General features: G+C 44.8%; 1 pseudogene; it reads right to left on the bottom strand.

Moving 5' to 3' along the window:
• Positions 1 to 9055: 9055 nt before the first annotated feature.
• Positions 9056 to 13473, bottom strand: LOC132658899 (testis-specific Y-encoded protein 3-like; annotated as a pseudogene).
• Positions 13474 to 13884: the final 411 nt, after the last annotated feature.

Here is a 13884-nt window from a genome sequence, read left to right as displayed (position 1 = left end):
GAGGTTGGGAAAGACTTGGACACGACTTAGCGACTTCACTTTCAGTCCTTTTTAAAAATATGTGATGATGTGTCCAGACACATCTTCTGAGATCAAGGATGCTGACTTGCACCAGTATTTCTTGTGTGAACATGAGAGAATCCTCTCTGGGGATGCATGTTCATCTCTCCAGTTCCTGGAGTCCCTGCAGTCAGAGCTGGCCTTCTTCCCCTCACAGATGAATATTCTTGTGGTCACCCCTTCTCCACTGCTCAATGATTCTGGCTCTAACTTCCATTCTGGCCAGCCCTGCTCACTGTCTGTCCTCGTTCACCGAAATTCTGCCTATTCCTGGGCATGTCTTCGCTAAAACTCTTCTCCTCCAAATTTGCCCTGTTGCCTGTTGAAATCCTGCCCTCCACATTCATAGCCCAGTTCCTCACAGTATATACACTCTGAAGGGCAGTGTTTTTCAAACTCTAGTCATTTGTATTTATTATTTTTGGCATTCCCAAGACCTGATCATGCAATTACTGCCGTAATATATTTTTTATCTGAAGCAGCAGCTCTTTTGAAAAAACAAAAAAACAAAAAAAAAACAACACCTGATTTCAATTTTGGACATAAACTTGACTACCTGACAGTAGGTTAATACAGTACTTTTGCTCGGAATAAAAGATGCAATGGAATCTTCTAAATTCTCCATAAATACCATTTTGCTGGGGATTGTTCTGTTCTTGGTGTGAGTTGCCTTGAGTGTTAGGGGTCAAGGTGCCAGGACCATGCTGAGACTATTCTGGAAGGAATTAGAAGAGATGAAAACAATACCCTTCTTTCTCAGTGATTAATTGTTACTCAGTGCTTTGGGGCATTGGGAGGCTGTCAATTTCCTTGGGGTACATGCTCTATAGGTACCTGGCCAAGGAAAGCATTCCTGGCCAAGGAAAGCATTCCTGTTAATGTCCAGATGGACTTTGGTTAGTCCTTCTCAGTGCTTACTGAACTCTAACCTTGTAAAACAAGGTACTTGCAATGATTCTGTTCATCCACTGGTCATCAGCTAGCAGGTGAGCAACTCCAGGCCAGGGGCTGGGTCAGTTGGCCTCAGAACCTCAGAGGTTTTGGCAAGTATCTCAAATGTGAACAAGCATCTGACCCAAGGAAGCTGATGTTTTAAGGTAGAACATGCTGCAGAAGTGGCCTAAGGATATAAAATGAGAATGTTCTCATTCATGTGGAAGTCTTTGGCATGGCAGCCTGGGATGGTTACATAGAACTCAGTGGCACGGCGACCCTGCAGGTCAGTCTGAGTCCCGTCTACTTTCTGTTTTGTATTTTCATGTATTGGCTTCAGTCGTAGTAACGCTCCACCATCCACAACAGCGGGCAGCCAGTCGCCCCCTGAAATGCTGGTCCTCACCTGTTCATCCTCCCAAACTCCCACGGCTGGGGTCACAGCCACCACCATCACCACCTGGAAGCCCGGTGCAAAGGCTGAGGCCGCTTTTACCGAAGGAGACTGCCCTGGCTATGCAGCAGGTTGAATGGAACTCATCAAGTAGGTTTCAAACGCCCTCCTAAAAGTGGCACATGCAGAAGATACAGCGCCAGCAGCAGCAGCGGCCTCAGTCTTCACAGGAGACAAGATATCCGAAGAGACAGACTGTGAAAGGTACGGAGCCTCCCCGCTCTGTTCTCCATGGCACCCTCTCCTTTTTTGCCACATGGACAGGAGAAAAATAGTCCTTGTTTTATTTGCTTAGTTCCCCTTGTTTGCGTGGCCACTGTATCCTGGAGGCCTGACACATTCCATTTGGCATTATTTTTAAAAATTCTTTTGCAGCTTGCTTTTTTTCTTTTTCATTTTCATTTTATAAACAGTATATACACATCTTCTTGAAACGGGGTGAAATGAATACCTAGACACACAAAAATCTGTTGTGTTTATTGACTCTCTCTTTCTTTCTGCACTCTTTCTCAGAGGTATTGTTAACCATGAGATCTTTTTCTAATTCATGTATGCATATATATTCATCTATGTGTGTTTATATATATATACACACATATATATGCATATATATACATATATATACATAAATGACTTCATAAAGTTATTACTTTTTTTCTCTTTGAAAATATAAAAATTGTACTATCCTTGCCTTTTTCTCCCCCCACCTATTAGCATATTTTGGAGGTCAATGCATTTGAGGACATATTACTCTTTCTTTTGGACTGGTGTGTAATATTCCACAGTTTATTTAATAAAATATTTGCCATCTGATAGACATTTCAGTTGCTTCCAGTTTTTAACTGTTGTAAGCATTGCTACAATAAATATCTTTGTATAAGTATCTTTGTGCATGTTGATGAACCCCTGGGCATTATTTTTGAAAGAGTAGAGTGTGTGAAGCGGATGATAAAGGATACCTTAATATGAAGAGATTAGCACCTGCCTCCCAGTGCAAGAAGAGCCAGTGTCAAGAACCATTGCCAAAGTGCCCAATGACAGCTCCCAGCTGGAGTCTCTTTGTGGGAGGACGAAAGTGGAACAAAGTGCTGATCTGATGGGGACTAGTTTGTCTGGCTCTCGTGAGGACTGATGCTCATCTTGTTTCATGAGGAAACCTGCATTGAGATCGTTCATTATTGGGCTTTTGGATTGAAACTCTCACATACTGAGTGCACCATCAGGAGGAGAACTGGTAAGAGTTGCAGCAGGTTCTGAAATGAAGGAATAGCCAAATATGGAACTGGCCCCCAGTGAAACTCTTCAAAGATTGGGGTGGAGGAAGACCCAAAGATTGAACACAGAGCACAGGAATACAGCCAGATTTATCCTGCTGTCCAAAATTTTGCTTATGGCCGAATCGAGTCTGGGATCTTTCAGGTTGGGATGGGCAGTTCCAGGCTCCTGAATTTATAACCTTAAGTATAATGAGCCTTCCAGGGGAACTTGGGAGCTGGCAAGAAGGAGCTCACTGATGGCATGGTTCCTAATTCCCAGATTGTGCTGTTAAACATAAATAAAACTGTCCAAAACGAGTTGAGGTAGTTAGGATAGATTTTAATCTGCTATTTACTATCGCAGTAGGGCAAAATGTCCAGCATGAACTGACATCAACCCCGATGTGTACACAGGGGACTGGGGTTTTAAAGGGAGAATTTGGGAATAGGCAGGGGGAATCATGGGAACTCTGTAGAGTCAGAAAGTGACACTTTTACACAAAGTGGGAAGGGGGTGTTCATCCATGTGAAAAATCTGGGTTTGCTCTTACCTCTTAAAGGTAGGCTTCTGCCCTCCCATAGAGACTGGGCAATGGGCCCTATTCTTAAGTGCTGACTGGAGCAAATAGTCAATTCTATTGGCAGCCTTGAGTTTTCTTAGATGGAAACTTTAAAGGGGTAGTGGGGTCATCCTAGGATGCAGCCTTGAGCTGTCAGAAACCTAAAGACCCAGGTGGAGGAAGTACTGAGAATGGGCTCCGTGGAGCCTTGCTCAATTTAGCCAATGTGACAATCTTTGTCCCTTGAAAACAGAGAAACTCGAAGAGTGTGGATTGGGCCCTGCTCCCACCATAACTTCCAGCTGGGACAGCCTTCCCCAGGCGGTGGGTGACCAAGAAACTTTGCTTTTTCTGGTGTCCAGCAGAAAGAGATCACACAGAACCCATCCACCTCCACCATCGCCCTGCTGACCAGCACCTATTAGTCACCCCTGGTCACCAGCTCAGTATCCATGAGCACCCTTGCTTCTTCGGTCAGCACGCCCATCACTACTGCTTCAGCTGATGTCTCTGCAGACACTGCCAAGTTCACTAGCAATGTGAGTGCCAGTGGTTGCATAGGGTAGGGCCAACCTTGGATCTTTCCAGGAATTAAAGGGGACCGGGAAGTGGTGGAATCCCTCTCCAACTTGCCTGTTCTCTTGGCATGGTCCTTGTTAGGGATGTGGTGGGCAGGCTTACCTGTTCTATGTTCACTTGTAGGCACACTCTCCATTTAGGTTCTGTCTTCGGTCTTTTAAAATTTATTTTATTGAAGTATAGGTGATGTACAATGTTGTATTAATTTTGACTATATAAGAAAATGATTCAGTTATATACACACATACTTTTTCATATTCCTTTCCATTATGGTTTATCACGGGATATTGATTGTAGTTCCCTGTGCTATACAGAAAGACCTTGTTGTTTGTTTTATACATCATACTTTGCATCTGCTAATCCCAGTTTCCCAAAGGGTCCCGTCTGCCCGCCCCCCCACCCCCACCCCCAGCCCTCCTCTCTACTTCTCCCTTAATTTGCCAAGTGCTTTTATGCTCACTGTTTAATCTGGGCAAGTGAAGCTTGCAGATCTCCTTGCTGTTGGATGAGAGTGCTCTGCAGTGAGTTGCAGATTCAAGTCTGTAGAACCCAAGGAGTGAAAATCACCACCAGAATTGCAGGTCTCTGGGAAATCCCTTCTGCTCCCTAGTGGGGCCTAGAACAGTAATTGCTACATAGTTGTAGAATGAAAGCAGGTTTTTGAATGAAAATCTAATGTCTTTTGAATGAAAGTCTAATGTCTCATTGGGCTCCTTACCAGTAACATTCTTGTTTAATGTGTACAATTTTTAAAGTCTTTATTGAATTTGTTGTAATATTGCTTTATTTTCCTTCTTTGAAAATATTTTTGTTTTTTGACTACAAGGCTTGCGGACTCTTATCTCCCTGACTAGGAAATCAAAGCCGCACCCCCCACATTGGAAGGCAAGGTCTCAACCACTGGAGTTTCACGGACGTCCTCACACCCATGTTATAGATGAGCACACTGAGATCTGGCCAGGTCAAACAGCTTTTCCAAGGTCACATAATCCTTGAATGTCTAATTGGCATTTGAATGGTAGCAGCCAGGATCTAGAATACCCTCTTGACCTGGCTTTGAGCTGACTTGTGAATTCACACCAGGCCTGCTGACCACAGCTCTCAGGTGTCCACAAACTGATTGTTCTTACATGTGGCTTTTTAGAGCAACCCTGCTGAAGAGTCAGTGTGGCAAAAGAGATAAGATCCAAGTCTTAGGGGTATGTTTCTGATTTAGTATTTCCGTCCCCCATTTTGAATAAAAGGAGAATTTTTATCAAGTCTCTGAGTTACAGAACAGGGAGGGTTCAACTATTAGGTGTGGTCGCATCCTCAAGGATTTTGACTTGCCTGTTCATCACCTTGAACTGCACTGACTTCATATTTTAATTTATAGTGACTTCATACCTCAAGTATGAAAATCACTTTATGTATGAAATAGAAAATTCTGTATTTATTGTAGGAAAATCAATGCCAATTCTTTCCATTGTTAAATATACAGTATTCTGTACTTCATGAAGGAAAGTCAGCACACAGATTTTCAAATGAGAAATTTGAAAAATTCCATATTTCATGTTACCTAGTTTATCCCCGATGCAATGTGAAATAGAAGAATGTCATATTTCATAGGAAAAAGCTCTGAGCCTAGATGTTCAAATGCCAAAGTAGAGAAATCCAAATTTCAGGTAGGAAAATCAGTGCCCAGATTTTCATTCATTAAATACAGACACATGCATATTTCATGTAGGAAAAAAACTACCCAGATTTTCCTAAATGAAATATAAAAGTTCATTATCTCATGGATTAAGTCTCTGCCAAGATTTTCTTATGTAAAATATAAGGAACTCCATACTCAACAGAGGAAAATCACTGCCTCAAATTACATATGTAAAATCAGCAAAATTCCATATTTTTTATACTAAAATCAGTGGCCTGATGTTCATAAGCGAAATAGAGAAAATTCCAGATTTCATGTGGAAAAGTCAGCACCCAGTTTTTCATATGTGAAATACATAGAATTCCAACCTTCATATAGGAAAATAACATGTGCATACATTTTTATATAAATATAAAGAATTTCATTTTAGTTTTGGAAGCTTTGTGGTGAAATTTTCACAGGTGAAATACAGAGAATTGCACATTTCTTTCAAGAAAACTTAATGCGTGTATTCTTACGTGAAATAGAGTTCCATGCTTCAAAAGAACACATTTGGGCACATGTCAAAATGTGACACAAATTCTCTGTGTAGAGAGAGATTTTCAGATGAAACATCTCTAAATACAGAGATGCTAAGAAGAGTGTCCCACTAAGAGGCATGGCTCACCAGTGCCAGAGGAATTGAAGTCTGCCCACTTATTGTGCAGAGGCCCTTTCAAAGTAGTTCTGTTTTCATCCAGCCTCCAGGTGAGAACACACCCCAGCCTACCCCATCAGCTCAGGCCTGTAGGACTGGGAGGGGTGAGAGGATCAACCAAAGACACCCGTTTAAGGAGTGATATTTCAAACTGGCAAACTCTGAATGTAGCAGCTGCTTATGCTACAGACCATCAGTCCCCCAAACCTTACAGAAAACAGCAAGCTGTGTTCATATCGCTGGTCTTGTCGCAGAAAGAATGCTCCTTCACTTGAGAACAGAAAACCCTTTGTAGCCGGGTATCTTGGGGCGTGTGTGGCCCCTCTTCTGTGTCTTGGAATCTGGCCCTCTCTGCCTCTGCTTCTTCACATCCTCTGTGACTGCCCCTAGGTGCCTTTGGCCTGCCTCTCCTTTCTGATACATGTTTACACTTACATACCTGTTTACATGTACGGCTTGCTCTGTGAGTGACATCCCTGGGCTTTTCTCCAGGGCATCAATGTTTCTGCTGCCCCAAGATCTCTGTACCTTACACAAGCTCTTTCATGTTTTCAGTGTCCATTCTTCCATCCCTCAGCCAAACCAGTTCAGAGAGTTCACACACTCATTTTGGCAAGCGCACATGTGTGCATGTGCCTGTGTGCATGCACACACACACACAGAGACACAAAAAATTCTGAAAAGAAACATGCAGACATGCAGAACTATTGGTTTATTTATTCAGTATAACGGACTTTGGTAAGCACCACTCTCTTTTTGGCCCCGGTTAATTTTTCACTCGCTAGTTGAGCAAGTCAGTGTCCTCTTCTACTTCTATGATATATTCTGGAAGGTGAATGGGATCTGCTCATGAGGGGGATGGACATGCAAGGATGTGGCAGGGTTGGAAGTCCTCACTGTGGACGGCTGAGTGACCTGTTCCTGTGTTCTCTACTTCTGTCACCTTAGACTGGTTCACAGTGCCAATCAGGTTGGTGTGGTTCCATTCCCTGTGCTTTCCTTCCAGAAACACAACAGAAATAGCAAGGGACTTCGAACTTGAAATTGATCATGCACGCCTTTTCCCTGGGACAAGTATGCCTTAACAACTTTCTCTTTACAGAAAGGCAAGCCCCAATTCCTCTCACGTGGCTGATGATTTACTGACAATCATGAAGAAATTCTGCGTGGGTAATGTCAGTTTAATGATCAAGGCAAGAATACATGGGTAGGGGTAAAAGTCAATGTATTTCAGTCCTGCAGTAGTGTTTTTAGAACACTTAACAAATCAACTCCAAATCTTTCCTGACAGATAAAAAATTTCCTGACAGATGCATTCCTGCAACATCTTTGCCCTCTGTGATCCTAATTAATATTCCCACTTCAACGAGTGATATTCTTGCCCATCAGGCATTACTGTAAGTGTATGGGTATTCTTGTTTCCACATGTGGATCACTGCTAACTGTTCCTGTGATAAAGCATTTCTTGATGTGTGCAAATATCAAGGCAGTCTTTAAAAAAGTCACAATTCAAGATGTTGGAAGCATTTGATCCAGGAATGAAGAATAGGTCAAATTCACATGCAGTCTAACAAAGATACACAAACTTAAAAAAAGAAGGAGTAAATATGAGCAATACAATGCATGTATGTTGAATAGGAACGTGCAAGACAGATATAGCAGCAGAGCTGTGCATAATGGCACAAGCATGGGTGCAACATGAAAGAAGACAGGAGGCACAGGCAGACTCACAGGAAGAAATATCAACTCACAATCATGGGCAAACACAATGGACACACCCAGTCTTCATTCTAAACATAGAAAAACATGAACACATCCAGGGCACAGGAAGCAAACGCAGCTCAGGCTGATTGAGCCAGAATGCTCATGAATTTATCACTAATCCGCCAAGTCTCACATGCATTGATATGCAGTGGAAGAAAACCTTACACAACACATCCGAGTGTGCAGTCAAATCTAATAGCAACTAGACTTTAGGGCCCAAGTGAAAGCCTTAAAGAGTCTGGGACACAAGTCATGGCAAGTTTCCAGAGAATGACCATCCAGTCAACCATCCACAGTTCAGATTTACTAACCGATCCATGACTATCTCTGCACTTCACTCCAGGACAGGTTAGAGCTAAAGTCACCCCTGGTCCTGAAGCACTGGTAGGAAATATTAGGCGCTGGGGGACACTGTCCTAAACTTTTCTTGTCTCTATCTTCTTTGCAATGCTTAAAACTTCTGAATGTGGATAAATGCCATGCAGTCCCCAGAATGACCCAGTCTAAGGTCCCGAAATCCATGCCCCAATATGCTATCTCACACCTGCTGTAGAGTTACTACACCATCATTTCTGCTTTGTTTTGTTTTGAACTAGCACTAAGAAAGACAGGTACCAGCCTGCCAGAGCCCCAAGGATTCTTTGAAGTTTACAGATTAAGAAAGTTAAGAAGACATGTTTCCAGTGTCTCCTGGGCCGCTTGTTCAGAAATCACCCAGAGAAGGCCACGCCTTGCCTTCTAGAGCTGTAGACGCATCTCTGTAGGAGCAAAGCCGGGGTGTAGATATTCAAATGGAAAAGCTGGCCCTGAGCAGGAATCTCGTTCAGGGCATGTTGAAGGGGACATCCATAAACCCGTGAACTTTGACGTTCAACATTTACCCTTTGCCCTCAGAAGAGATGCTGCTTCAGGGAGAAAAGCTGTAGAGTGAGAACTTCATGTGGGACATCACCCTCAGGCATGCCCATGTTGGAGCCATTCTATCTGGGATGAGAGGGCAACACTTGGGGTACAGATGTTGAACTTTCCCTACCCTACTTGTGCCAGTCTGTCCTTTGCCCAATCCAGACATGGACACAATTCTGGAAAGCAGTCATCTACTTCAGAAGGACCACCCTAAGTGCTGAGCAGTCCTTCAGTGAGCTCCATATGCTTCAGGTGTTCCCATTGGCCCTTGAACAGAGTAGCGACAAAGCCCTAGATAAAAGACAGGTCTGTTGTGGTTGAAAACATTCTGTGCTGAGCCATTCAGCACGGAAGGGAAACTGTCACCAGAGGGCTCGTGAGAAAAATGTTATTTCTACACCTTGGCCTGATAGAGGCCCTTGGGCAAATAGCTTAAGCTTTCCTTGAAAAAGGAATATTTACCCGAGCCATGGCAGCAGCAGCATGGGACACAGAGCACATGGCTGGGTAGGTTGGCGCTAACATCCTCACTCCCCTCACTTCTACCCCTGCACACTTTGTACCTAAACTGAGTTCTTGGAAAAAACAACAGAGTTCACATGACCTCAAACATCTATGACGGGATTAGTTTTCCTTTATCTGATTCCTTGCAATTTATCTTTTCCCCTGGTCACTTTTACCAGCAACTAATATCCTCACTGCCTTCCCACCCCTCACTTTCTCCCTAGGCCACAGCCCCCCTCCATATACCTTATACCTGATGCCCTAAGATGTTACCTGGAAACCTAGCTCTGGGAAGCGGACTCTCAGCAAAGCTGACTGTGCACTCATATACACGCTCATATACATATGGCCTTCTAGGTTCATAGTGAGTTGAATGTGAAGGCCTTTTCTTTGTCCTGTACTCTTAAAATGTCTGATGATATGCGACAGAGAAGATACCTGGGGCACCAGCTTCCAACAAAATTTTGTGTTCCACTGTTTCAATCTCTGGTCCTTGTTCACCAGACCCTCTCCATGAACATCCACATTTCTCTTGTAAAACTTCCATACACACAGTTAATGGGCCCTTCATCTTCTTTCTCCATCCTCCCCAACCCCCTCCCCATAGGAAGAACTGCGTCCCCGACACAACCCCAACATATGACTTAACCCTCTCTACAAATCTCCATGGATGGTAATTCACGCGCAGTAAACTGAGAATCCTACAGGCAGCTGAAGTGTTTGTCGTGAAATCCTGCACAAACAATGTGCAGACACAGGCAGTAGATGCTTTTTATTTATCCTTCACAATTATTTCAGGTTTATTTGTGTCTCCCGCTCAATCCATTTCAGCACCAGACCACTCTTCATCAATTTCCCATCCAAGAGAACTATGCTGGCCATTGATCTTCATGTGAAGCAGCTTCTTTGGTTTTCTATTTTAGGTAAATGAGGACACTCCATTGTAAGTTTCTCAAAATCTGGGGGGAGCGGGTTCCTTTCAAAACAGAGAGAGAAAGAAATATGTAAACCTATCCTCTCTAAAAACACTAAAGACACCTTGAATCTTTCAAGTCAGTTCCCAGGGAAGAGTGTCTGTGACCTTTTACATTTCCTCTAAGCACAGAGTAAAAAACACACACATCCCAGTCTTCACCATAGGACTATTTACAACAGCTAGGACATGGAAGCAACCTACATGTCCATGGGTACATGAAGGGATAAGGAAGTTGGAGTACAGATACACAATGGTATGTTACTCAGCTCTAAAAAGGAACAAATCTAGGTCAGTTCTAATGAAATGGAATGAGTGCGGTGCCTATTACACTGAGTGTAGTAAGTCAGAAAGAGAAAAACAAACACTGTACGTTAACACAAATATATGGAGTTGAGGACCTTGTAAGTGATACCGAACATCCAACATGCAGGGCAGCAAGTAAGACAGAGACATATAAAGAACAGACTTTCGACTCAGTGGGAGACGGTGATGGTGGGTTAATATGAGAAAATAGCCCTAAAACATTTACATTAGCTTATGTAAAACAGATGACCAGTGCGAGTTTGATGCATGAAGTAAGGCAACCAAAGTCATGCTGTGGGACAACCCAGAAAGACAGGTAGGGCAGGTCGGTGGGTGATGGGTTCAGCATTTGGGGGGACACATGTTGGCCAATGTAGAGCAAAACCTGTCATGGTATTGTAAAATAATTACCCTCCAGTTAAAATAAATAAAAGACTCTTCTCCATAATCCGGCACAGTGGTCAGTATCCTCAGAATGAGGGTGGCAGATGAAAAAGGTGTGAAAGAAATTTAAAACACATAACAAGTGTGATGATCAAAATGGAATCAAATGATGGGTCAGTGGGGGAACCGCCTTGCACAAAGGAGACTCACAGACCTTTCTGGAAAGGGGACTTCATGAGGAATAGCAGGTGGGTCCCAATTTAAGAGGAGCCTGAGGGTGGACTTGTTGGCCACGGAATGACAATTCAGAGATGTGCAGCTGACTTAAACTGGAGTGACTTTGGCCTGGCCAGGCCACTTCCTCTGCCTCAAGCTTCTCTAGTTAGAACCTCTTCTTCACTACAGTCCTGTCTCTTGGTGATTCCTTCATGCCCTGGTGTCACTGTGTATTCCACGGAGTCTCACTTTCTCCACAAGTGAAATAAATGACTCAAGTTCCCGGACAACACATATGCCAGTGCTCAGACCCTGGGCGCCTCACCTCTTGTCCTTCCAGCACCTCTTGTGGTGGAGCCTTCCTCTTCACATAGTACTGCAAAGGATTGGGCCACAGATCCTTTATGATGATCTGCCAGGGAAATGAGCAAGGTCAGCACAGGGCTGGCCAGACCATGAGCCCTCCCATGTACCACCACCAACTCCAACATTTATCACCAGTTCTGGCCCAGTGGCTACATGGGACCCCACCTCAGCAATCCAGTCAGACCCTGAGAAGTTGTGGTCAAAGAACCAGTTGAAGAAGTTAACGCTGCTGTCATGGTGCCTGCGGCTGTATGCCTTACGTTCAAACCCCTGGTACCACTGAACTGGAGTCGAACAAGATGCCTGATATCCTGCAGGAAAAGGCATATGGGAGAAAGATCTAAATCACTTTCCAATTCAACCTACACTTTTCTGCTCCCACCTCCCAAATCCAGGGAGCTGCTTCTTACCAGTGACGTTAATCAGATACTCCTTAACAATCACTTCATTCTGGAAATACCTATTCCTCCGAAAGGACAATGTGATCTTGCAGTGATGGGTGGGGTGCCTGTATTCCTCCACCTGCCAGGACAAAGTGTGGGGAGCTGGGGGGTGGGGTAGGTGTGCAACCTCTTTACAGAAGAGCTGTCCTTCCACGTTTTAGGGATAAACCATGTCCCCGCCCAGTCACCTCCCCTCCACAATCATCACTGTCCCCTGCCTGACCTTCAAGTTGGTCATGAAGTGAAGCATGTCCTCATCTTGGTTGCTCATCAAAATCGACATTTGGGGGTGGTTCATAAACTGCTTTAAGTCAAGGAGCCTCTAGATGCTAGAGGGAAAAGTGCTGGAAAAACAAAGCTAGCCTAAAGAGTAGAATGGCATTGTTTGACTTCAACTTGCTACTAGTTAACTCGTCACATTTCTGTTGACGCAAACTGTATGAATGCTGAATAAGGTCCAAGGCTGTGCCTACGCATGCACTATCCGGAGGTTCTCTTCCTAAGAGCATAAGCTTCATCGCAGCCCCTTGAAAGTTAGCTTACTTGTGCAAAACAAGCACTCCTAGCTAGAACAGGTATGACCACTTACTCATCACAACCTCACCCCCAAATTCACTCAGCTTTTCGGAGAAGAACTGGATTCCAGACAAGCCTTTTCTCTGAAGAGTCCCTGGTGCTAATGACAATTGTGATTGAGACCTCTGCAAATAAAGCCCAAGTATAGGTTGTGCTAACCAGAACGCAAGGACATCACACCTACTTTCAGGAACAGATATGCAGGACGGTAACCAATACACATTATCCAAAAAAGTAAATTTTGTACCAGAAGTGCCAGATCTGTAAACTGCTCCTGCAGTAGCCCAGGTTAAAAAAATAAATAAATAAATTCACAAGCACCACACCAAGGGATACAACTTCGACCCAGAAGCCAGGGATTCCCTGGATGATGGCACTTCTGTGTTCTAGATGCACCCTCCGCCTCTGACAGTTCTTATGTTTCAGGCGAGCATGCGCCCTTTGGGCTTTCTTATTCACAGGATCCAACTCCAGCTGCAGGGCCACCAGTGCCTCCAGCGCAAGCCGGTCACTCGGGGCTCCAGGCCTTGGATGTTCCTGGCCTTGCTCCTCCGAGGACACCTGTTTCTGCTCCTGGTACACCACCACCTCCGTGTCCTCCATGATGTCTTACACCAGCGAATCCTGTCTAATTCCTGCCCGATTCCCACCATGTCTCCCTCTTCCAGGGCCGCACCTTCCTCCACCCAGAAAAGGGCGGCCTCCTCGCCTGGCACACCACCTAGGGCCTGCAACGCCTCTGCCGCCCCCACCAGGCTGGTAGGCCCCAGGGCTCCTCCCTCGTGAAGGCCCGGGCTCACAACTAAGATCCAGGATCCTGGAGTGCTGCCGCCTTCCTCTGGCCCCGTCTCACTCTCCATGTTGTTCTCGCCGTAGCCCCAAGCTGCAAACAAGCTGGACACTAGACCACAGCAGACAGCCCGCACAGTCCGCCCACCCGCCACAGTATACGTGGTACTCGAACGGGTTACTTGCCCACAGCCAACGAACAGGGAAAGGAAGAGACACATGCGCAGAACCCTGTGCCACTGCGCACGTCTAATATGGTGGCGGGAAGGGGTTGAACTCTCCACCCTGACCTCCAGACCTCATCACAGAACCAATCAAATGGAGCCTAAAGGCGTTAGCTCTTTGGACACGCCCCTTGGAATTCTGGGCCTTCTGGCAGCAGGTGAAGAGCGGCCAAACCCGGTCCAGTGCAAAGGGGGCGTGTCCTCGCAAGTCGTTTGCCTGCCTAACAATGTAGCAGTGCCTGAGGAGCGACTGGGAGA

The sequence above is a fragment of the Ovis aries genome, chromosome Y (assembly GCF_016772045.2).
Source record: "Ovis aries strain OAR_USU_Benz2616 breed Rambouillet chromosome Y, ARS-UI_Ramb_v3.0, whole genome shotgun sequence".
In the NCBI taxonomy this organism is placed as follows: domain Eukaryota; kingdom Metazoa; phylum Chordata; class Mammalia; order Artiodactyla; family Bovidae; genus Ovis; species Ovis aries.
This window is presented reverse-complemented; position numbering and strand designations above follow the sequence as displayed.